Source organism: Prionailurus bengalensis, chromosome C2 (assembly GCF_016509475.1).
Source record: "Prionailurus bengalensis isolate Pbe53 chromosome C2, Fcat_Pben_1.1_paternal_pri, whole genome shotgun sequence".
Taxonomy (NCBI): Eukaryota; Metazoa; Chordata; class Mammalia; order Carnivora; family Felidae; genus Prionailurus; species Prionailurus bengalensis.
This window is the reverse complement of record NC_057350.1, coordinates 2,991,699-3,016,450: the sequence shown is the minus strand read 5'-3', so window position 1 is coordinate 3,016,450 and position 24,752 is coordinate 2,991,699. Positions and strand designations below refer to the sequence as shown.

General features: G+C 58.3%; 1 long non-coding RNA gene across 1 annotated transcript; it reads left to right on the top strand.

Annotated features, from left to right (window-relative positions):
• Positions 1-7,754: 7,754 nt before the first annotated feature.
• LOC122491124 lies at positions 7,755-13,108 on the top strand. The gene is made up of 4 exons (XR_006299286.1): positions 7,755-8,992; positions 11,003-11,123; positions 11,660-11,728; positions 12,077-13,108. It is a non-coding gene; the product is annotated as an uncharacterized LOC122491124 (long non-coding RNA).
• Positions 13,109-24,752: the final 11,644 nt, after the last annotated feature.

Sequence of the window (24,752 nt, the reverse complement as noted above, 5' to 3'; positions counted from 1 at the left end):
GACAGTGGCCAGAGGGGTTTCACTCCTTCACTCCTTCATTCCTGCCCTGCCAGCCTCCGGGGAGGCCCCGACTGCAAAGCTGGAGGGTGGTGGGTCTGGGAATTAAGCCCAGGTTCCAGTTGTTCCCCCAAGACCCAGGTTTGTTGGGAGTGAAGCGGCCCCGCTGGGAGGGTGTCTGCCTGGTGTGAGGGCAGGCGCAAGGGCAGCCCTCCTGTGCAGCTGAGGCACAGGACGGTGACAACCAATGTGATTCAGGGTGTGGCCACTTGGGGCGCATGTGTCCATGTTCTCTGTCATTTGGTGCTGAGGACAAGCTGTGCATATCCACAGGTACCATTTTCTGCAGTGGGCAAGCTTCCTGGTGTGGCTGGGTCCTCGGATGCAGACATCACTGTGACTTAGGAGATTCGAGTGACGGACGCTGGCCGGTCATGCCAAAAACCATGGGATGTGTTTAATAGCCCCTCTTCCTTCTGAGTTTTCTCCCCAACCCTCTCCCTTAAAAAAATGTTTTTTTGTAATCAACTGTTTTTTAGAGAAGCTTTGTGTTCACAGAACAATTGAGGGGACGGCGTGGAGAGTTCCCGTGTCCCCCTGCCCACACACAAGCTCAGTCTCTCCCACTGTCAACTCCCACCAGAGCGGTGCCTTTGTCACAGTCGATGAACCTGAGCCAACACATTGCCATACTCCAAAGTCTGCAGTTTGCATCCCGTCCACTCGTGGTGTCGTGCGTTGCGTGGGTTTGGGAGAACGTGTGATGTCATGTGTCCACGGTGATGGTATCATACAGAGTAGCTTCACTGCCTTAAAAGTCCTCTATGCTAGGGGCGCCTGGGTGGCGCAGTCGGTTAAGTGTCCGACTTCAGCCAGGTCACGATCTCGCGGTCCGGGAGTTCGAGCCCCGCGTCAGGCTCTGGGCTGATGGCTCGGAGTCTGGAGCGTGCTTCCGATTCTGTGTCTCCCTCTCTCTCTGTCCCTCCCCCGTTCATGCTCTGTCTCTCTCTGTCCCAAAAATAAATAAAAAACATTTAAAAAAAATTTTAAAATAAAAAAAAAATAAAAAAAAGTCCTCTATGCTGTTCATCCCTTGTTTGTCTTTGAAAGAATTTTTTTTAATGTTTATTTATTTTTGAGAGCGACAGAGTGCGAGCAGGGGAGGGGCAGAGAGAGAGGGAGACACAGAATCCGAAGCAGGCTCCAGGCTCCGACCTGTCAGTCCAGAGCCCGTCGTGGGTCTCGAAACCATGAACCGTGAGATCGTGACCTGAGCCGAAGTCGGATGCTCAACCGACTGAGCCACCCAGGCGCCCCTGAGCCTCTGACTCTTGAGCTCAGGTCATGATCTCATGGTGTGAGCACAGCCTCTGTGCTGACAGCTCAGAGCCTGCTTGGGGTTCTCTCTCCCCCTCTCTCTGTTCCTCCCTTGCTTGCATTCTCTCTCTCTTTTTCAAAATAAATAAATAAGCATTTAAAAAATGTCCACGGTTTTGATGTCGCCGAATGTATCAGTCTTTTACACGAATGGTTCTTGGTGTCTTATCTGGGAGGTCCTGTCTCGCCGCAGGGTCACCTGGATACTCACGTCTTCTTCTAGAGGTTTTACACTTTGACTTTCTATGTTTCATTTCCTAGTCCGTCTGGAGTGGCTTCCCGTGCGCGGTGTGAAGAAAGCATCTAGTTGTCTGTCGTGTGTACCGAGCGCCTCCCCAGGCACCTGTCACGCCGCTTCCCGTGGTTAACATCCATTGACAGGTGGGGGCGTCTTTCTGCGCTCACTGGTCAGTCTGTCTGTCGCTGAGCCGATACCCCACTTTATGACGATTTCAGCTTTGCTATCAGACTTTCCGGCGGGTGTGATGATGCCCCCTCCTTTTTTTCCTTCTTCAGAAGGGTCTGGGCCGTTCTTTAATACTTGAGTCGCAGGGCGCCTGGGTGGCTCAGTCGGTTAGGCGCCTGGCCTCGGCTCAGGTCATGATGCTCACTGTCCGTGAGTTCGAGCCCCGCGTCGGGCTCTGGGCTGACGGCGTGGGAGCCTGCTGCGGATCCTCTCTCTCCCTCCCTCTGCCCCTTGTCTGCGCTCTCCCTCTCAAAAATAAACCTTAAAAAAAAAACAGAATAAAACTTGAGTTGTAACTTACACACGGCGAAGTGCACAGACCTCGAGTGTAATTTCCAATTTGTTTTTGTAAGTGTGTGCCCTTGGCCGAGCCGCCAGCACTGCGTCACACGCCCTTCCATCCTGGTGGCACAGAGTGCCCTTCAGGTCGGGCTGCGACACCGGCTCAGAGCCCCGCCTTTCTAAGCACACAGTCGGCATTTCGGGCTCAGACAGCCCACGTCCTGAGCGACGTCATTAGCACAGACTGTCAGATGCAGCCTCAGCTCCTCAAGGGGCCTGGATCCGGGCTGTTGGGACCATTTCAGCCCCCCCGCTGCCCTCGGAGTCCCCGGAGGACCCCCCAAATGCCGCCTGAGGTCGGAGGACTCCATCAGCCATGGGGGTGGAGGGCACGGCCTGCTGGCAGGGACACCCACCCTGCCCCCGCCCGCGGCCCTCCCTGCGCCGTCGCATCCATGGCCCGTGCTTCCTGTGTCCGAACTGACTGCGAGCATTTTCTGTATTCGGGAGCGGGGGTGGGGGTTCAAAGAGCGTGATGGGCTGGAGCCGGTCCCAATAATCCCGAAACGTCGCGTCCCATTCCCCCGTCTCTGCCTCCCGCGTTCGCCATCCCCGCCGAGCACCCCTTGGAGAGGCCCTGCTAAGTGGCCAGCAAACGGATTCCTGCGGGTGTCCCTTCCCACGGTGGCCATCACTGGCCACAGCCTCCTGTGCTGCTCTGGAAGACAGCCGTCGGGGTTCATTCCGCCAAAGCCCCGGCGGCAGGCCTCTCCTTTGGGCTCTCACACCTCCTCTGTCCTGGGCCTTGGGCCTGGGTCATGACTTCCAGGAGATGCCTTGGGGTGGGGCTCAAAGGGTGGCCTGCACCCAGACCTTCGCTCAGGACTCCGGCAGAGGTGTGGGTGGGGCTCCAACCTCTGTACGTGCCCCCTGTCTCCCTCCGCCTGGATGGCAGCCCGCTCCCGAGCCGGCTCTGGACGTCGTGGCTGAGGGGACGGGACTGAGGGACTGAGCCACCGGGAGAAGCTGGCCCAGCTCCCGCCACATGCCTGCTCAGTGACCCCAGCCTTCCTTGCCGGAGCTGAGCGCACATGGGGCTCAGACGTGCGGGAGGAAGGGCCGCGGGAGGAGGGGAGAGGCAGCGGGAGCCCTGTGCACGGGCTCTGGGCTTCTCACCGTGATCTCCGGGCTGGCCCGACTGCTCCTTAGGAACCTGGTCTTGGCCAGCCACCAAGGGGGTAGAAATCCCCCCCCCCGCCCCGGGAGTTTTGGGAAAACTGGCAGCTCTTTTTGGAAAAGCACAAGAAATGAGCTTTGGCAGATTTAGAATGGGAGAGTTCTGGTTCCACGGGGCCACATCTGATCGGTGGAACTGGGACCCCGGGGGCTGTGCCCGGAGGGGCTTTGAGGCCGCTGCCCAAAAGCTGTGGGGCTGAAGGGGGCCAGGCCGCTACCCACAGCTGTGCACAGGTCGGCCGGCCGCAGAGGGCCGGGCAGGTGCAAGACAGCCTGTCTTTGGGAAGAAGCGGGCACAGACACACGCACGCTCCCCCATGCACACACGCTCACCATGACCGCCACGGAGCAGTGCACGGCAATGCACACACCCCGTTTCGGACCGCTCCCGGCCCTGTGTGGGCTGCAGCCAACCGTGCAGGGAAAGCAGGCTTACCGAGGCGGCACCCTGCGCCCCCCGCTGGGAGGGCAACGGCAACAGGTTGTTCTGCCTCGCCTCCGGCTCTGGCCCAGGCCTCCCGCCTCTCCCGAGGCGAGCAGTGAGGAGGGCGCTCGGTGCCCAGGCCCGCCCGCGGCTCCCACATTCTGCGGGCACTGGGGCTCAGGCCGTGTGTGGTGCGAGGCCGCCCCTTCTGTTTCCCAGGTGCTGGGCTCCGTCCTGGTGACCGCGGGCTCCTCCCCAGGCTCAGGGCCCCCGCGGCCAGAGTGCGGACACAGGACCCTTGGGCTGACGCGCCCCAGAAGCCTGGCCCCCTTCCAACGGTGGCCGGGGAAGCCAGCCAGCCTGGCCGGGCCCCTTTCCTTCCTCCTCAAGCTTGCATCCTGGGGACCCTGACGCTGCACCCACTTAAGCTCTGTTTATTATTGTTTTAAAAAGTACTTCTTTCCCACAATTCTATTGCGCTGGAAGGAGTTTTTACTTAAACTCTTGAAATATATTTACTTTTGGCCCAAGGTCAGGTGGATGACGGTTTCACAAGGAAAGTGGGATCCCGGAGCCCTGAGTCACTGGGAATCAGGCCTTCTGGGACGTTTACACACACACACACACACACACACACGCACACACCGCTGGGCATGCGAGGCGGTGACAGCCCGCGGGGAGGCGGCCAGGAGGGCTGAGCCGCGGCCCACAGCCCATCTGCTTCGAACTGTCGGGGAGCCAACAGGCGCGCCTGTGACGCTGCCTGCGTGTGGGGCACGGGCATGTGGTGACGGGATATTCAGACCAAACTGTCACGGAGCTGACAGCCTGGAAACACGTTCTTAAAAAAAAAAATGAGAGAGAAGTTTATTATTCTCTCCTATCAAAGAAACGTGGAAGCAGGCCGCCTGGTGTGGCGTTCAAGGATGTTGGGGCTGGCTTGTGCTGTCCGGCTGCTACCCCGTCCTGGTTCACCGTTTGGGTGTCACCTTAAGGTCCAAAACGGCTTCGGGGTCCCAGACATTCAAAGTCCAGGCACACGTGGCTGAGCCTTTGGGGGCCGGGGCCGAGTCACCCTCCTTGGATGGCGGTCCGCTTACCTCCTCGTTCACTGGTTCCATATGCCCTTGGCCGCCAGACATGCGGGCTCAGGGCCTGGGCGCGAGGCTGGCAAGGGGCAGCTGAGGGTTGGCAGGGAGGGAGCATTCGGCAGTAGGATGGGGGTAGGTTTGCATATCACCCTATCTTCCCCAGAGACAGGCGTTTGTCGACCGCCTTCCACCTCCCTGAAGCTTTGTATGCTTTCCGATGTCCTGGAGGGCTGCCGGAACCATCCCATTGTGCAGGTGCAGAAACTGAGGCCCCGGGAGCCTGTGGGATCTCGCGGCTGGTGAGGCAGGGAAGGGGCCAGGAGAGCTGCGTGGCTGGCCGGGTGCAGGCGACAGGGGGGGCTTGACCCTTTCCTTAGGGGAGACAGGGCTGGCCCCTGAGGCTGCCCAAGACCAAGTCCCTTCCTGGCCCCGCCTCCCCGACCCCTCACACATCCGGGGGGCTGCGAGCCTGCTCCCGCAGAGCTCTTTCAAAGGGAGAAACGCCAGCACGTCCTGCATTCCCGTTCAGAGGCCCGGCTGTCCCCAAGGAGAGGAGAGGCCCACGGCGTGCGTCCCACAGGAAGCTGGTCCCCGTCACTGCCCTGCGGATGTGCATTCCAGAGGCCCCTTGGAGCACTGCCTTGGATGTCCCGGGCCGGGCTGCCTTCGCACAAGGGCCCCGTGGCCCTCTCACGCTACGTGCCTGCCCGGGTGTGCACATGCCCGGCCGCGTGTGGGCGTGCGCCTGGGGGCCCTGAGTGCAGGAGCGGCGCTGTGTGGACTTGTCATCTGAAGCAAACCAGCAGGCAGAGACAGCGGCGGGGGGGGGGGGGGGGCCTGCCCAGTGTGGGCTGCACGCTGCTGCTGTTTTTAGCCTGACAACCTGTACGTGCGGAAGCTGGGAGAGGCGCTAAAGGTGCCGTCCCCTCGCACTGAACAGAGCCCCCCCGACGTCTGCGGCACAGCACCCTCCCTCGGAGTGGGGCGGCCGGGGGTGGGGGGACGGGGGCCATCCCCCAGGAAAGCCTGTCACTCGGCATCGGGCTTTCGGACTTGGGGCATGTTACGGCAGACCGATACGGCGAGTGAATTTGCCTGCCTTTTCTGTCTTAAGAGGACTCGTTAGGAAGGGAACAGGATTTTGTCTCTGGGGAAGCAAAAGCCAACACAGGGAGAGCCGGAGAATGCCCTGGACTTCACCTGGAGCACTTCTTATAATGTGGGCGGTCCTCAGCCTGACACAGCCCCTATGGAACAGACCCCAAGGGCTGGGGCTCCGCAGAGCCTTCCAGTGCTCTTGGTGGATGTGGGGCCTCGAGGGCGGGTGACCTGAACACAGGCCCGTCCGTCAGCTGCCATCACAATAACGCTGCATAAGAGCATATGCTGGAGTAGAGTCGGGTCCAGGGACAGACTCCTCCCTGGAGGTGACCCACACGGCTGGGGCAGAGCTCTGGCTCCTGCCTTGGCCCAGCTCCCGGGTCCCCCTCACTGGGAGATGGACTCTGCACTGGCGGGAAGAGCCTTCCAGCAGGTGCCTGCTTTGGGGGCGTTCCTCACCCAGTTCTGGTTCCATCTCTGAACAACTGATGAGGTGAGTCACTTATTTGCGTGATGGATTTGGGGATTTGACCGCACCCGGACTCTCACTCCACCAGAAATGCCTGTGCCCCGGCAGCCCACGCCTCCTGGAGCCTTTCCCGCGCAAACACGGGTCGGCCCCGGCCCCGGGGGCTGGCGAGGGCGGTGCATCTCCGGCCGCTTCTGCGGGTTGGTGGAAGTGAATGCCCCTTGACGTTGTCCCTTTTCCCCCTCAGGCCAGCTGCCGAGGCCTGCTCACACCTGCAGCCTCGGCAGACCTACCCCGTGTAGCGGCCGAGCATGCCTGCCCGAGCATGCCTGCCAGCCCGCCAGGGCCACCGGCCCCCCGGGTCCCTCCCCTGAGCCCACCCGGCACTTCTCTGGCAGCTGGGAGCCTCTCCTCACAGACGCACGACAGTCTGCCTGGGTCTTAGTGCCTGTAGCTTGCTGGTCGTGGCCTTGCCCCAAACCTACCATCTCCGCAGTGGTGACGGGACCTGCCCGACCTCTGTGGCCCACGCTCAAACCAGGCATTGGAGGAGCTGGGTAACCTGTGTGTGTGTGTGTGTGTGTGAGTGCGCGCGTGCATATATGTCCTATGTGCATTCACATATATGTGCTTGTGTTTCTCTCTTATTGACCCCCAAATGTACATTACTGTATCTGACCTAATTTTGATCATTTTTTTGCAGCAATATTTTGTTGAGACCATTGTTTCCAGCAGTCAATTATAATTTGCACGGGTGTGACATTTCCCGAAACTGGTGTTCCCTGGCTGGTCAGTTTGGGAAACTGGCCAACCTTTGAGGAGTCAAATTATGATTTTGACAGGCTGCCTGTCATTCCTGACCCCCACACTCCCCCAAACAGGGGAGCATTTTATCTGGAGAATTCTTTTCTTTTTTTTTTATTAAAAAATTTTTAAAAAATGTTTATTTATCTTTGAGAGAGAGTGAGAGAGACATAGTGTGAGCGGGGGGAGGGGCAGAGAGAGAGGGAGACCCAGAATCCGAAGCAGGCTCCGGGCTCCGAGCTGTCAGCACAGAGCCTGATGTGGGGCTTGAACCCGTGAACTGAGAGATCATGCCCTGAGCCGAAGCTGGATGCTTAACGGACGGAGCCACCCAGGCGCCCCTGGAGAATCCTTTTCTTTTTAAATGTTTCTTTATTTATTTTGAGGGAGAGAGAACACGTGTCCATGCAGGTGCATGTGTGCATGAGCTAGAGGGGGAGGGGTAGAGAGGGAGAGAGACTCAATCCCAAGCAGGCTCCACACTCAGCACAGGGCCCGACACAGGACTCCATCCCACGAACCGGGAGATCGTGACCTGAGCCGAAATCAAGAGTCGGACGCTCAGCTGGCTGAGGCACCCAGGTGCCCCTGGAGCATTCTGAAACTCTTCTTGAGGTTTCTATCAACACTGTTGGGGTGGGGGGTCCCAGAAACCAGGCTGGAAGGCCTGGGGCTGTGTGAGCGACGCAGGAGTGAAACACAGAGCAGCCCGTCTGGGGCACTCCTGCACATGCCTTTGGCTCCTGCTTCTGTGTGTTGGGATCAGATGCACGGGGCAGGCCCGGCTCATGGTTTGCAATCGTTAGTCCTTCCCCTGGCTCACCAGGAGTGAGCCCCAGCACTCACAGTCAGTGTCTCGCGGGCAGTCTGTTTGGAACAGCGTTGCAGAGATGTGTCAGTTATTCGCGTCATGGGCAAAATCGTTATTGAACAGACGGCAGCAGCCTGACCTTCAGTTGGAAAAACTGACTCAATACCCACCGCTTCGTGTCTCCCTCTGTAAATGGGGATTCGGAGATTTCCCGCCCCAAAGGGCATGTGAGGATCGCACAGACTGACGTGTGCCAAGCTTTGACACGATAGAGCCAAGAAGGGTCCGTAGGCTGAGTTGGGCCTCCTCCAAATCATACGGTGAAGCCCTGACCTCCAGCCTCCGAAAGTGTCAGTATGGCCTTTACAGAGGTGACAAAGATACAACGAGGTCATCGGTCGAAGGTACAATCCGACCTGGTTGGTGTTCTTACAAGAATTCGGGACAGACATACACAGAGAGAGACCATGTGAAGACACGGGTAAAGCCAACATCCACCCACCCGAGAGAGAGGTCTCAGGAGGAAGCAGCCCTGCTCACGCCAGGATCTCGGACCTCCAGCCTCTAGCACTGGGAGGCAATGAGTTTCTCTCACTTAAGACACCCGGCCTGCGGGGCTCTGTTCTGGCAGCCTCAGGGCACTGATACTCAGGTGCTCAGAAAGAATGTGTTGCTACCAGTGGGTTTTCTCAGGGGGTTTTCTGGCGTTTTAAAGTGTGGCACTCCATTTCTTAAGGGCACCTGAGATGCTTAGAACTTTTCCTATGTGTTTTTAAAAATGTATTTTAGGAAAGTAAGTATTAGCACGTTTTGCCGCTCTTGAGAAATACAGCGGTATCTGTTTTAAAAATACACGTGTGGTTCTGTTCCATGGAGCCCCGGATATCACCGGTCCACACCATCACCCCAGAGCTGCGGGGTCAGCAGACTCCTGGTGAGTCTCAGTGGTCAGAGATCCAGGGTCAGGGGATGTCCCAGGGTCCTGCTTCCAGTTGCCCCGTGTGTCACTGGTTGGCTTGTTTCGGGGACAGAATTAATCTGGTGCCACTGTCAGTGGATTTTACTTGGATTTGTGTAGAAGTCAGTTACTAAGTGCTACCATGGATGACATGTTTCGGGGCCTTAACGGCGAGGGCAGACAAAGGGGCGTGTTCTTTCCCACCAGTGTGTGTGGTCAGTGGCTGCTGTCTTTGTCTGTGACTCTGCGATGTCCACATGGCCTGGTCACTTAAGTCCCCTGGCCCAGGAGCCCCTAGAGAAACCGTGTGCCTTTTCCATCAGCTGCTGAGTGGAAAGAGGGGGTGTCCCTGCTCTTGGGAGCAGTGAAGGGGATGCCCTGGCCATGCGGTTGCTTGAGAAGAGTCTGCAAAAGGCATCAGAGTACTCATGGGCCCTGCCACCCTCTGTACAGTGCCCTGGCCTCTGTGTGGGGCCCTGGCCGCTCCGCAGAGCCCTACCCTCTGTATGGGGTCTCGCCCTCTGCGCTGAGTCTCCCAGACTCTGCAGAGCCCCGACCCCCCCGCCCCCCCCGTGGAGCCCCGCCCCCTCCGCCAAACCGTGGCCCCTGTGCTGAGCCCCGCCCCCCGCACGGAGCCCCGCCCCCTCCGCCGAGCCACGCCCTTTGCGCGGAGCCACGCCTCCTCATCAGACCCCCGCCCACTGCGCAGAGCCTGGTCCTGTGCACGGAGTCCTGCCTCCCTCGGTGGAGTCCCGCCCCCTCCTTGGAGCCCCCTCCCTGCACCTGGCCCCACCCCTTTCGCGGAGCCCCGCCCCCCCGCCCCAGCAGGAGAGGGGGGTCCCTGGCTGCAGGGCCGGCTACTCCCAGGGCCTTGCCAGTCTCCTGCGGGCACGCAGTGTGGCCACGTGGGGGGGGGGGCGGGGGGGGCCGGACCAAGGAGGGGCCCCGTAGCTAAGAGGGGGAAGAGAAAGGGCAGTGGGAGTAATGGCCTAGCCCACACCTCTACTGGAACTCGGAAGCTGGGGCTGCACTCCCTTTGGCAACTAAAAAGCCAGAGGATGCTGCAAAAGTGTCTGAGAACAACTCTCCTCGCATTGCATTGCTGCTGGCAGGCTTTGCGAAGAATCAGGAAAGATAAGCCACGAACAATGAAGCGATGACGTAAAACAGGGTCATTTGTACAAATTCTGGCAAAGGGCCCATTGGTGAGGTGCATGTGCCCAGATGAGTGCACGCCGCTGATTCTGACTAAGTGGAGGACAAGGCCGGTCCCATTAGTAAAAGTCTGAATTATGGAAAGTTAATGTCGGGCTTCCGGGGTGTCTGCTACGTCACCGAGAGCAGCGGCTTTCTCCCGCAGCAGGTCCCCGGGTTTGCGTCTGGCGCCCCAGCCGCCATCGAGTACCTGTTCCCAAGGAGCTGTAGAAAACATGTTCTCAGGAATGTTGTCTCTTTCGGTTGTCTGTGTCCCTAGCTTGGCAGATGGGTGTGAAGGGGAGGAGTTACAGGTGTGTGGCCCTTGGAGCCTCACAGGGCGTCTCCCCCGTGTGCCCTGTGGCTGCCACCGGCATACGTTCTGTCGTCTAGGCTCTTCCGTGAGGGATCCTCCCTCTGCCGTCCACACGGCCCGTGGCCAGCACCGACCACAAGCCGCCACGTCCTTGCCAAGGGTGCTGCCTGTGGCCTTAGGGCTGTAGGGTATGGGCGGTGTGGGTCACCTGTGGGCCCCTCTGGCCTCACCCCTGCTACTGGTTGCAGTTCTCACAGGACAAAGCTGTGGGTGTTCTGGGCACTCTGAGGTTGGGCGAAAGCTGTCGGCCTCCCACCCCTTTCTAGGCGCAGAGGGGCCCCCCGGAGTGACAGAGACAGTTCTGTGCCGGGCCGACAGGGAGCGGGGCTTGCGGGGACCGGGATGGACTTCTTAGGCCTGCAAGGACTTCAGCGGAGGCTCATTCGTTCATCCGCTCACTCGCTTGTCCCTTCAAGAAACCGTCTGGAGGCCTGCCGTGTGCCTGGTGCCGGGGCTATGCCAGGGACTGCCACTGTCTCCGACCTCATGGGACCCAGGTCCCAGCAAGGGAGACCGCCAGCCAGCACACACAGTCAAGTAGGAACGGCGGGCCAGCGCAGGGCGGAGGACGGCGACGGACGAGGGTGGGGTGCAGCATTTCTGGGTCGGGGGACAGGGGCCCCGGGGACGGGGGACACTTCTGGGTCTGAGAGAGACAGAGCGATGTGGTGGGTCAGCGGGGCTGCAGGCCTGTGAGTGAGGGCGAGGCCAGGTGGCGGGGCAGACCCCATGTGGCCCAGAAGCCTCACGGAGCGGGTCTGGCCTCTGCTGGGGGGCGGCGCTCAGCTCCACTGGGCAGACTGGACTCCCGTTTGCAAGCGTGGAATGTGGGTGGGGGTCCCGGTGCGTGTGTGGGGAAGGACCCTCCGGGGCACGAGGCTCCGCCGGGTCCTGGGGCACCTTCCACCCCTCCCCCCAGCCCCAAGGACACCCTGTGCCTGCTGGTGGCAGCTCTCTCCAGGCAAGAGGAAGAGAGTGTCCCCCCCCACCCCCGCCGGGCTCTCCCTCCCACCTCCTGAGTGGATATTCTTACTCTCCTCCCTCCATCCGCCTGCTCTCGATGACGCACACAGACTCCAGCAGCCGTCATGACTCTCCACTCACATCCGTTGTCATTGTCGCGCTGTGGAGCTCCTGCCGAGGTCCTGGGCTCCTCGTGTTATCCCTCCTTTCCCTCCCAGGGAGTCCTGTCCCCTTTCTGGACCACGGTGGCGGTGGGGGGGGCGGGTGTGGAGGGGGCAGGAGATGCTGAAAAAGCCCAGCCCCCACCTCCCTTCAGAAGAAAAGAAACTCAGTGTCCATTTGGGCAGGAAGCCCGCAGCCCCAGCAGGAGAGCTAGGGGGCTTTGCTGTGCTGGGAGGGTTCTGGTGCTCAGGGGACTGGACACGTCTGCCCCTCCTGTCCCCTCCCCTCACCCAGAGTCCCGCAGCCCGTCCTTGCTAAGAATCCGGGAGTCTCCTCTGGTCCTGACGTGCACAATTTTACTCCAGGTCCCCAGTGACAAGTGCCAGGGTCAACGGCTGTGACTTCCGCTGGGATCCCAGAGCTGGCAGGGAAGGAAGGCAGCTCATCACAAACACGGGTACGCAAGCGATGTCTCCCCAACTCCTTTAAGTACAGGGAATGCTGAGGCCCAGCTTTGGTGGTGCCCCAGGTAGGAGTGGGGGGGGGGGAGAGGGGAAGGGCAGGCGAGCCTCCCTGTGTCTATAAGGTGGCCGCCTCCTCCAGCTGCCCACCTGGACCACTACACAACACATGCAGACCCGTGCCTGAGAGTCACTCTTGGCCCCATGGACGCCCCAGGGCACCTGGTCGGGGTGAGGGAGGTGTCTCAACCCATCCAGGGTGGGTTGGTGTCTCACAGAGAGGAGGGAGGGTCACCGGGGTAGGAAGGGTCAGAGAAGGCCCCCCTGGGCAGTGACCCTTAAAAGGATCTCGGGTGGATTCTCATGGCTGACCGGCAGGAAGAGGGAGAACTCGTCATTTAGGACAGAGCTGTCCCAGCCCCAGGCGAGGGGCCCTGGGGTCCGGCCCCAGGGTGGTGCGGGCTCGGTCAGGTCTCCGTGTGTGAGCGGATGGGTGCTCCAAGCTCTGTACCTGTCAGGGGGGTTGGGAGAGTCTATTGGGGAGGGAAGAACAGGGGCTTCAGTCCTTCCCGGGACTGCCTCCCAGAGCCATAAATTACGTCCGTTATGTGCTGGACGTAAATTACGGTTTATTAGTTTCCTAGAGTGTCTGTGACAAAGTCCTGCAGATTGTGCGGCTTAAAGCACGGAAATTTATTCTCTCGCGGTTCTGGGGGCCAGAAGCTCTAAATCAAGATGTCAGCAGGGTGTGCTTCCTCTGAAAGATCTGGGGGACAATGTGTTCCTTGTCTCTCTCCCAGCTTCTGGTGTTGCTGGCCATCCTTGGAGTTCCTGGGTTTGAGGACGGGTCCCTCTGACCTCAGCCTCTGCCACCCGTGGCTGATTGTCCCTGTGTCTCTGCGTGTCCTCTCCTCTTCTTATAGGGACACCAAGCATTGGATTTAGGGCCCACCCTATTCCGGTCTGACCTCATCTTAACTAATTATATCTGCAGTGACCCTATTGCCACATAAGTCACAGTTGCAGGTCCCGGGGGTTAGGACGTGGACGTGTCTTCCCGTGGGGAACGCACGATTTAATCCACAATGGATAGTAAAGTGTTTCCCTCCCTTTAGGAACCACGGGGTGTGGGCTGCGGGATGTGGCCCGTGGTTCAGTCCCCACTGACGGTCGCCCAGGTGTGGCCTGTGCTGGCTGTATTTCACCCGCATTCCAGGGGACTGTCACACTCCGGGAGTCACCAGGGCTGCCCGTGTCGGTGGCTTTCTGAGGACGAGCTGAAGCTGTTGCCATTAAGTGGGGGCTCCGGAAACGTCTGCCCTACAGGCTGCTCCAGCCTCCGAGGGGACCCGAGAGATAAGTGGGTGGACCCGAGGCTCAGTCGTGGGCGGCCGCGACGAGCAGAGACACTGAGGCTCAACCCCGGCCGGGGTGTCTGGGGGCCTGTCCGCTCCAGGTGGGGGCTGTGTGGAGGCTCCAGCGAAGCCGCCTGAATGAAGTGCAGACGCTCGGCCCCGGGACCCGCTCCTCTGGAGAAGAATGCCAGCCGAAACTCCGATGGCCGGTGGCCTGGCCTGGTCGAACAGAATTAGGGCTTTTCTTGCAGAAGTGGAGGAGGCAAATCTGGAAGGGGTGTTGGGGGCAGGCACACATGCTCACTGTCACCTCTCCACTGGCTGATGGGCAAGTACCGTCCGCACGAGCGTGGACAGGGTCAGGCACTGTCTTCTGTCGGGGACACTCTGAGCCCATCGACGATCCACCGAGGGACCCCACCCTGGCCTCCAACCAGGTGGGCACCCGAGGGGAAGCCTGGATGCCGTACGTCCAGCAGCAATAGCTCGGTCTTCCAGGAGGCTCTCTGGGCTCCAAGAGGCCCCGACAGAGCAGGGTCCTGGGTCTCCACCTTCCCGTCTTGCCTGGATGCGCATGAAGCCTGGGCGACCACCTGAAACGTGTGTACTGTTGTGATCCGTAACAGTGAGGTGGCCGTTGGGCCTGCAGGGGCTGCTGTCACATCCCAGTTGACCTTGAGTCGTGGCTCCATAGGAGACTGTCTGCTGTCCCCTCTCTCAGCCGGGAGCGGAGACAGGTGTTGGCTGAGCCCTGGAGGGGGGGTAGACTGGCATCACCATGTGCCCGGGGGGGCCCCCCTGCACCCTGGTGCCCTCCTAAGTGGGCGACTCCCCGGGGCCCACGGGCCAGAGCCGCACCCTCCGGAACTGGTTCTCCTGAGTACAGGGCCGGGCGGGACGGAAACTGAACAGGCTGTACCCAGGAATGCAAATGACTCTGCCTGAGAAAAGGGAAGGGCATCCAGCCACGGCCCGGAGCTGGCGGCCCCTGAGCCTCAACACAGCTGGCATGGAAAATCCCCTGCCCCAGACGCGGCCTCGTCTTGTCTCCGTTCTGGAGGGCGGGGGTAGGGGAGGTGACCCCGATGGGGAAGGCCTGGGTCTCACAGGCGCGTGCAGCTGAGCCACGTGGACCTCTCCTGTCCGTCTAGCCGTGGCAAACTGGGGAGCCCTGCCACGGTGAGCCTGTTTCCACCCCCTAAATTTGGAGCCCAGAGTTGGAAAAGCCAGACTGCAGGGAGGGGGGGGGCAATGCCAGCCAAGCCACCAGGGCCCACGTGGGTGCAGGGGGTGGAGATCCTGGCATCCGCAGCCTGTGGCGGCTGGGGGCGGGCAGTGAGGACGGCGGGAGGGAGGGGCTTCCCGAAGGAGCAGCCCTGCTGGGGCACCCCCCAGCCCCAGGACAGGGGAGCCTCTTCCAGAGGAAGCAGCGGGCAGCTGGCCCCGGGGGAGGGGCCTTGCTCAACGCAGGAGGGCGAGGCCTGTGCTGTTTCCGGGCCGGGAGGGGTCGTCAGCCCAACTGAGAGGGACAAGCCCTGGGACGAGCCCCGTGTTGCCCAACTCCTGCCCCCGGGCCTGGAAACCCAGAGGCCCCTGCCCTGTGTGAGTCTCTCGGTGGCCACCAGCCACTGGGTAACTGTGGGAGCGGCCCTGGCAGGAAGCCGCCCTTGGATGGCGCAGCCGCGGCTGGAGCCTGCCAAGCCTGACACCCACCTCCCGGGGGCCGAAACCGGCGTGGGGGCTGGGCCTCTCTCGCGGGGGCTGGTGAGCCAATAGTGCCGATGACGCACCGCGGTGACTGACAGAAGGCCCGGGGGCCGCGAGCATCCTTCCATTGGCCAATAAGTATATCTTGACCCGAGGGAGGCAGGCGGCCGCGAAACAGTTAAGTGTTCAGAATTTGCCTCAAGGTCTCCAGCAGTCACCTGAGAGTTCGCTTCTTTAGCAGCGCTCTCCTGCCCGTGTCCCCAGCCCGCCAACGGTCCACACGGATCCCCTCGCCTCCGTGATGCTCGTCACATGATCACGCACGTTTGAATCGGATGCGATGGAAACGTTCCAGGTTTTGAAATGCCCACGTACCTTTATTTCCACCGCCGGCGTATTGTTCGCAGTATCGTGATGAGACTGGTAAGATGGGCCTTAGAATTAAGCCCACTGAAGTAGGAAGCCATCAGGGGTGTGACGCCCCAAAGTCCCCACCCAGCATCCCTCTTACCTGCCGGGTGACAGACGGCTCCGGAGAGGAAATGCCGCCCTCGAGTTTCCCCATGTCACGTGCTGGATGTTTTCACGCTGCGTCCGCGCCGTGGAGTGGCCTTACAGCCCCTAGAAATGTTTGCGTCTGCCCCCACCCCCCGCCCCCGTCCTTTCTGTCCCCATCTCTGAGCTGCTGTTTCAGGGAGTCAACTCTGTTCACGACACGAGAAAAAAAAATCAAGCAGGAAACGGAAGGACTGTTGTTTCTGGAGCATGTGAACTCTTTGGACAGCTGTGTGACCACCCTGTCACCGCACGGAGACAGTCCATCTCACTCCTGGGGGCGGGAGAGGACACGGCAGACGAGCGCTGGGACCCTGTGAGCTGTGCGTGGGCCTGTGCTGACCTCCGGCCTGCCCGCCCGGGGGTGAGGGCCCCTCCTGGGAAACGAGGCAGACTTCTTCCTGCTCCCCTGTGGGTCCTTCCAGGGACTGTCCAGGAGTGACCCCCCCCCCCCGCTAGGGAGGACATTCCCTAGAACGGCCACGCCTCTTCCTGAAGAGGGTCCTTACACCCCGAGCCGAGAGTACCCCACTTCTCAGAGCTTCTCAGAGTGACCCTGGAGATCCGGGAATTAAACTCATGAGTTTATGAAATAAGAAACAAAGACGAAGCTTCTGGTAAGATTGTGTCGGTGGAAATGTCTGGAAAGAGGAGGTCAGCTTAGCGGCAATGGGTGTAAAATCAGCTTGCTGGGAAATCCCACGCGTAACCACAGGCTTAGAACTTTAGGGCTCCTCCGAACTTTCTAGGGTTGGACCCCGGTGGAGGGCGTGTGCAGGAGGGGGGCCTCGGGCACGGCGCCCCCGACGGGACGTGCTGCCGGCAGACCCAGCAGCCAGGGCTTGTGCCTTGGTTTTTTCTTCTCTCCTTTAAATTTTTTTTTTCTAACAATGACACTTTTGTTTAACAAGTTAAAGAACTTGCTTCATTTATTTATTTGTTTGTTTGTGGTAAAACACACATAATGCAAAGTTTCCCATCTTGACCATTTTTTAAAAATGTGTATTTATTTTGAGAGAGAGAGTGAGAGCGGAAGATGGGGAGAGGCAGAGAGAGAGAGAGAGAGAGAGAGTCCCAGGCAGGGTCTACACTGTCAGTGCAGAACCCAGCGCGGGGCTCGAACCCACGAACGGCGAGATCGTGACCTGAGCTGAAATCAAGAGTCAGACACTCACCCGACTGAGCCCGCCAGGCGCCCTGTCGTGGTCACTATGGTCAAGTGGGCGTCCATACTGCTGTGCAGCCCCACTTCCCCCCATTTCCAGGACTCCGCTCATCTTGTAGAGCTGAAACTCTGTCCCCGTTAAACCCCGAGACCTGGTTCCGCCTCCCCCAGCTACCAGCGGCCTTCATCCCATTTTCTGTCCCCCCCCCCAACTCCCCCAGCAGGGCAGCCACACACTGTCCGCCCCCGTGTCTCTGGCACATGCATGACGTCCTCAGGGCTCATCCACGCTGCAGCAGGTGTCTGATGTCCTTCCCTTTTAGGGCTGAAAGTTAGTCCGCTGTGTGGACAGACCACGTTCTGTTTACCCATTCATCCATGGAGGGGCACGTGTGTTGTTTCTACCCTTTGGCTATTGTGAACGATGCTGTTATGAGCACGGGTGTTCAGATATCTGTGTGTTTAAGACCCTGCTTTCAATTCTTTTGGGTCTATGCCCAGAGTGGAGTTGCTATAGATCATACTGTAATTCTATGTTGAATTTTTTGAGGAATTTCTATGCCTGATTTTTGGAAGATTTAGAGTTTCAACATTTCCTTAAATTTTTTTTAAATGTTCATTTATTTTTGAGAGAGAGCGAGAGCGTGCGCGAGAGAGAATGGGGGAGGGCCAGAGAGAGAGGGAGACAGAGAACTCAAAGCAGGCTCCGGGCTCCAAGCTGTCAGTGCAAAGCTCGACAAGGGGCTCGAACCCACGAACTGCAAGAGTGTGACCTGAGCCGAAGTCAGATGCTTAACCAACTGAGCCACCCAGGTGCCTCACACAGTTTCCTTAATATTTTTATAATAATGTCTCACAACTAATATGACAAAAAATTCTTGTTCTCTATTTTCTCATTCCGGACGAATAAATTAGTATGATTTAATAGGATGTAAATGCCCACCAAACCAGCTGTCAGACCAGGCTCCAGGCACTGGCAGAGGCTCAGGGTTTGTGTTGGCTTGCTGAGGACAGTGTGCTCTTGTGAAATCCCGGTGAAGCTGTCTGTACCCAGGGGGTGTCCTCTCGAGAGGGAGTGTATTCTTTCTCTGACCACTTAGAATTGACAGTGCATGGTAATAATAGTTGGCTTTACTATCATTTAATTTTTCATTTTATTGATCGATTGGTTTTTGAGAAAGAGAAACATGAATGGGCAAGGTGCAGAGAGAGAGGGAGAGAGCGTGTGGAGCCCAGAGTGGGGCTCGAGCTCACGAACCATAAGATCATGACCTAAGCTGAAGTCAGATGCTTAGCTGACTGAGCCACCCGGGCACCCCACTATCGTTTAAAAATTCTTCATGGGGTGTGCTCCGACCAAGTTTCCCACCCACTATTCTCCTGATCTTAGCAGTGGACCCCTAGGACCGTAATGCTGGAACACTAACAAAGCTACAGATGGCTCCAGGCCCAGATGGCTTCACAGGTGATTCCACCACACCCTTAAGCAACACACAGCCATCAGTGCCACTTCCATGGTTGCACAGTATTGACAAGGAAGCAAATTTCCCAATTCTTTTTATGAAGGCAACACAGGAGTAACACCAAAACCCAGCGAGATGGGCACAGAGAGGAAACCACACCCCCATTTCGTGAATGAACGTCAACACAAAAATGTGTAAAACCTAATCAGCCATGACCTGGGGATGTAAACATGGTCTGATATTAGGAAACCTCTTAAAATAGATCTCCATGTTCATAAAGCAACAGAGAAAAAGCATGAGGTGACCTCCACAAATCAAGCTGATTTGATAGAATCAGCATCTATACTTTTTTTTTAAAGCCTGAGTAATAAGGATATGGAAAAAGCATATTTAACAGGTCTCAACCAAAGTGCCTGAGTTATGCCGAATGAACAAAGCGTGGGAGCACTCAGTTGAAAGCCAGAATCTTCCCTGCTATTTAACACGGTTCTGGGGGACTGGCCGCACTCTCGTACGCAAGGAACAAGGGCTGAGTGCAGGCGGCGAGGCACATCTGCGCCCCAGAGAACCTGCTGGGAGATTGCCACGCAGAGTAAGGACTCAGTCTAGAGACCCGTGTCAAACTGACGAGGACCAAGAACCTTCTTCTGATGCAAGCGGCAATGAGGGACATTGCGTAATGGGAAAATACCCTGTCCACAATGCCGCAACACCGGTAAGTGCTCCGTAATGAACGGAAGAGAAGTGAACAGCTGTGGGTAGCAAGCTCTCCAACACGCTTTCTCCAACGGATGAATGAATAGAAATGAAATGGAGACCTGGTCTGGGCTCGAAAGACTCAGTAGGATGAAGGGGTCAAGTTTTCTGAAACTAGACTATGAATTTACGGCAATGCCGAGGGTTTTTTTCCTTAGAACTAGCCAAGCTGATCTTAAAGTTCACATGGAAAAATAAACAGGCAAGAGTAGCTAGGGGAAACTCTGGAAGAGAAGGGTATGTCAGGTGTCAGAAAGAAGACAGCAGTCTCCAAAATGGAGTCACTTATGCTAAGCCCCACATCGCCAAACCGAGACTTCACCTGATTCCGGCTCTGACCTCTCCCAGAAATGGGATCTCAGAGTCCGTGAGGAGTCACCCGGTCAGCACGAGTGAGGTCATCGGTGGCAGATCCCCACGGTCCCCTGGAGGAGAGTGACCTCGCCCAACTAAGATGTTTTGCCCGGGGCGGCCTCCTCGCCCTGCTCCCTTCTGCACAGGACGGTCTGTCGTGCGTGCAGCGAGCTGGAGCTTTCTGTCTGCTGCACTGCCTGCTGCCTGGTTCGGGATCCCTGGAGAAAGCCAACCAGACCTCCAAAATTCACTCAGCTGGGTTTTGTTTTTTAACACAGGCCAGTAGCTTTACTAGCTATCTGACGTGCTCATACGGTTACAATACTGGAAGCCTGGGCCAACTCAATAGATGGGGCCATGGGACCGAGCCCGGGAGCCAGAAACGGACTCAGACCCAGATTTAAACACTTGGAACAAGGGAGGTGCCACATTGATTACCGAAGCCGTGTGAAGTCTGATTTTCGGCAGGTCCTGCTGAGACAAATCCATAGTTCTCTGGAAACAATTAAATTACATCCCTACCTCACTCCCTAACCCCCCATAGGTTACACATACAACAAAGATTTAGTTGTAAAATTTGAAACCATCAACGTACTGGGAGAACACTGTAGTTTCTTTGAATAGCTTTGGGTTGGGGAAGGTCTTCTAACGGATAACCCAAACTCAGAAGCCACATAAAAAAATCAATAAAGATCAACAATAATAAAATCCTGGCCCAAATGAAAACACCATAAACAAAGACAGGAGACTGGTGAGAAATGAAACCCAGAATCTGCAGCATAAATCTCAGGAAAAGCTCTAACTGTATTCCTATATAGAGAGGTTCTATAAATCAGTGTGATAAAGACCAACAAAGTAATGGAGAAGGAACAGCTCACCAAAAAAAGTTATGCAAGGGCTTTTACATGTATGAAGGATACCCAGGTGCACTGAACAACGAAATGAGAGACAGAGGGAGAGACAGAGAGAGAGAGGAGGGGAGGGGAGGGGGAGACAGAGGGAGAGGGAGGGAGAGAGAAGGAATACGGGTTGGAAACGGAGAGGAAAGCCACGGAAACCTGTGAGGTTGGCAAGGACAGACGTGTGTGGAGCGCACTGTGAGAGATGCTGAAGGAGAAAGGGGCTCATACAGGTTGCGGGCGGGGGGCGACTTGGCACGGCTTCTGGGGGGCACTGTGGCAACATTTGTGCTACCTACATACACTCCACGGCTCCATTCGAGGGATTTCCCCGCAGATAGATGCGCAGACGTCCTAAGTAACATTTGCGCGAGGATATCGATTGCCGTGGTGTGTGCGCTAGTCAAAGGCTGGAAATAGCCTCAATGTCCGCCGGGAGGAGCCGGTCAAATAAATGTCACACGTGCCGACAGTGGAAGTGGCATGAGGCAGCTGTTAAAAAGCACAAGGCAAATTTACCTGCAACCATCACCCCAAGTAATTGCCAACCCCAAAGCGGGGTGCACAACAGGCCTGCAGTGTGCTGCCTGGAGACACAGGGGACCTGCAGCGGTAACACTTCTGGAGATAGCGTGTTAGTTTCCTGGTGGGGGGGGCCATAACTAAACGCCACCAACTGGGGGGCTTCAAATGACAGCTCTTCAAACCTCAGAACTCAACAACCACAGTATTGTCTCACGGTTCTGGGGGCTGGAAGGGCACAAAGTGTCAGCGGGACCACGCTCCTTCTGGGGCTCTACGGGAGGATCCTTTTTCGCCTCGCCTGGCTCCCGGGGCTCCAGACGGTCCCGGGCTTGCGCTGCCTGGCCCCCCTCTCTGCCTCCGCCTGCCCACGGCATCCCCCTGCGTCTGTGCTCTCCCTCTCTTTTGTAAGGATGCCTTCGTGGGGTTTACGGCCCACCCTAATCCAGGACAACCTCATCGAGACATCTGCAAAGACCCTTTTTCTAAATGAGGTCACATTTCTAGGTCCTGAGTGGTCCTATCTTTTGGGGGCCACCATTCAACCCACTGCAGTTGGGAACTGAGGTAAGGAAGATTCCGTGGCGGTCTTCAGGATTTCAGACCGCGTCTTAGAATCACCCAGGATCAAAATGGGTAGTGAGAATTAGTTCCTGGTGCTGCGGAGGCCTGCGCATCGTCCTCCAGGCAGGCTGCCGCTGGCTGTTCCCCATGGAGCGGGGGCATGAGGTTTCCCTGCCAGGCTCAGGACAGACTAGCACCGGGAAGGGGCAGCCATGTGCCCTGGAGCAGCAGTCCCCGGCCTGGTCACCCTCTCCCATCAGCCCGCGAACCCCCGGCCTGGTCGCCCTCTCCCGTTACCCTGCAGGGAGGTATGTCTTTCCTAGTCGATCTCTATTTGAATTACATCTTCCGTTTTTAACAATGCAAATATTCTTCACTAATTCAAATACTTCTCCATTTTAGGTTAACTCAGTCACCTCTTATTCTAGCTGACCTCCAGCTATGCACACACACGCACACACACACTCACACGCAGGCCGATGCCGCCAGGTAGGAAGCGGCCGGTGGGAATCTGGGGTGAGCAGGTGGGGCAGGCACCCTCTTCCTTCCCAGGTGGCTCTAGGAACAGCCTAGTCCTGTTCTGGCCCTGGACCCAACTCTCCCGGCTCCAGCTTCGCCCCACAAAGCATTTCTTTTACCCATAAGACCCCGCAAGTTTGCATGTTCCGAAAGGTTGGGTCAGTCAAATGCAAACTGTCCCATGCAAATGTTTCGAGAGTCATTCAGACCACTTCCCCGTGGAGGGGGGTTCTGGTGTGGCCTTCGGTTCTGACGCTCTTCCAGGGCTCCCCGTTCGCCCCAGGACAAACCCACACTCCTGTGACCCTGCCCCTCCCCCGGGCTTCTCCCTAAGTTGGTCTTATGCACAAGCCCCTCCGGAGTCCCATCCCAGAGCCGGCAGACTTCGGGTCTCCTCAGCCAGGACGCCGTGTGGTTTGGACACGGGGGATGCTTAGCCATGTCTGGGGACATTTTGGCTGTCACAACTTCGGGGGGCTGCATCTAATGGCAGAGGTCGGGAGGGCTCAGCATCGGCCCCCGACAAAGAATCTTCTGGCCCCAGATGTTCACAGTGTTGGACGGGAAACCGTGATCTAATCTGACCAGGGGGGCATCAGGGCTGGTGACAAAGACCTCGGGCGAGAGGGCGCGAAGCCTGTCAAAAGACAAGCCCTTCCAGAGGAATTCGCCAGGCTCCTTTGACTTTGCAAGGAACGTGTGTCCCTCCTGGGTGAGCCTTCCCACCAGAGGGAACCTGGGCCCTTGTCACTTGTGTGTGTGTGGGGGGGTGTTGCAAGGCCAGAGCAGCGGGTCTCCCCGAGGCCCGGAGGACGGCGGCTGCAGGTGGGAGGTCGGGCCCCTCCCCCAAAGACACGTGGCCCCACGGTGGTCCCTCTCTCCCCCTTTCCTTCATCCTCCTCTGACACAGAGGCCCATTTCTGAGATGTCCCTTCCATCAGCTGTGATTCCGCGTTCCTCTCTTTCCTGCAAGAGACAGAAGGAAGGTGGAGGGGGATCTTACCCGCGGGGGCGGGCTGACACTAAGGAGGTGACAGGTCACCGTGCCCCCAGTTCTCCTGCTGACCCCAGCCCTGCTTGGCAACGAGCAGGCGCCCTTTCCTGCCCAGGGATTGACAGACCAGCCAGCGGTGCCACACTGAGCAATAGGGCCCCGTCCTGATAGTAACAGGACAGAGGTGGTCCTGATGCTGGCCGTGTGCTAACGGTGATGGGATGTCCTAAGGGGGTCAGGTACTCCTAGGAACAGGACAGGGCCGGTCCTGATGGGGACCCGGCGCTAACGGAATCGGGCGATCCTACGGGGCACGCTGTTTTGGGCGAAGGCAGGCCGCGCTGAGCTAATCGGTGCTGGACTCTTGCCCTCGGGGAGACCCGGGAGCCGGGCTGGCGGGTGACAGGGAGGGGCCACGTAGGCCCCATCAGGGAACCTGACTCCCGTGGTAGCGCCCCGGTGAGGGAGGTCAGGGTGGGGCAGGGACCGTCAGAGGACACGGCACCTCCCAGAGAGGACGGGGGTGGGAGCCTGCAGCCCGCTGCCCGGGGTCTGCCTCGGCCTGGGGGGCCGCTCTGCTCCAGGCCCTGGCTGAGGCTGAGCCTGTCCCTGCCCTGGACACGGTGCTCACGGGTGAGGGGCTACAAAGGACCCCATCACTCTGCCCTCTGGTTGTGGGTGACCTCGTGGATGGAGGGCGGCTTCCTCCCGTCCTGGTCTTTCTCTGAGGGAAACTGGGCGGGACTTTTGGTTTTCTTCCTTCCACTGGACGTCATTCTCAGACCCCGTCACTCAGGCCCCCTCGCAGGGTGGTTCCTCGAGGGGCGACCTGCCGGAGGTCCGGGTGTGGGGGGAAGGCTGTCACGGCAATGGTCCCCAGGGTCCCTGGGCCTGAGTCCCTGTGACCCCAGCGTGGTGTCTCTTCCTGCAGCCGCGGCCTCTGGGGGTTCTCCTTACGGCTCCCGAGTTGGACCATCTGGGTGGAAATCTCCTTGCTGAGGGGACACAGTGCAGGTGGGGAGGGGGCGGCCCTGCAGGGTGGAGGGTCACACCCTGGGAGCCTGGGGGCAGAGGGGCAGGATGCATCGGGGAGAGGCTTCTGGGAGGAAGAGAGTCTTGAGCAGAGTCGTTCTAAAAATGTGTCCAAATTCTCTTTGCTCTTTATAAGATCAGCTGAGATCTTGTCACGTAAAGAAGGCGCCGTGCGACCAGGGCAGGCTGTGTGACGCACAGGGCCGGAGAATACCCACCCGAGGGGCTGGACCTCATTTGCCTCAGGAAACACCCACCTGATCTGGGAAGGTGAGAACACAGAAGGTGTTTATCACCCTGTGGCGTGAGAATTCTCAGGCAAAATTATTACTCAGGTTTTTTGGTTTTGGTTTTTTTTTCGTTAGAAAACCAGAGCAAAGGCCGTATCAACGTTCAGGGTTCGTATGTATGTTCTGTCTCAGAATACATCGCAAATCCGAGATAATCGTAGGGGGCGATCTGGCCCAGACAGAACAGCATCTGGTTCCTTAACGGCTCCATGGGCAGCGTGCTCCCTCACGGGCCAGCCGCTTGGGCGTCCCAGCCGGCGGAGGGATGAACTGAGCCTCGGTCAGACAGCGTGCCTGAAACAACGGACGTTTATTTTTCACGCTTCTGGAGGCGGCAGGGCCACGATCAGGGTGCCGCACGGTGGGATTCTGGTGAGGCCTCCCCCCCGGACTTGCAGACGGCCG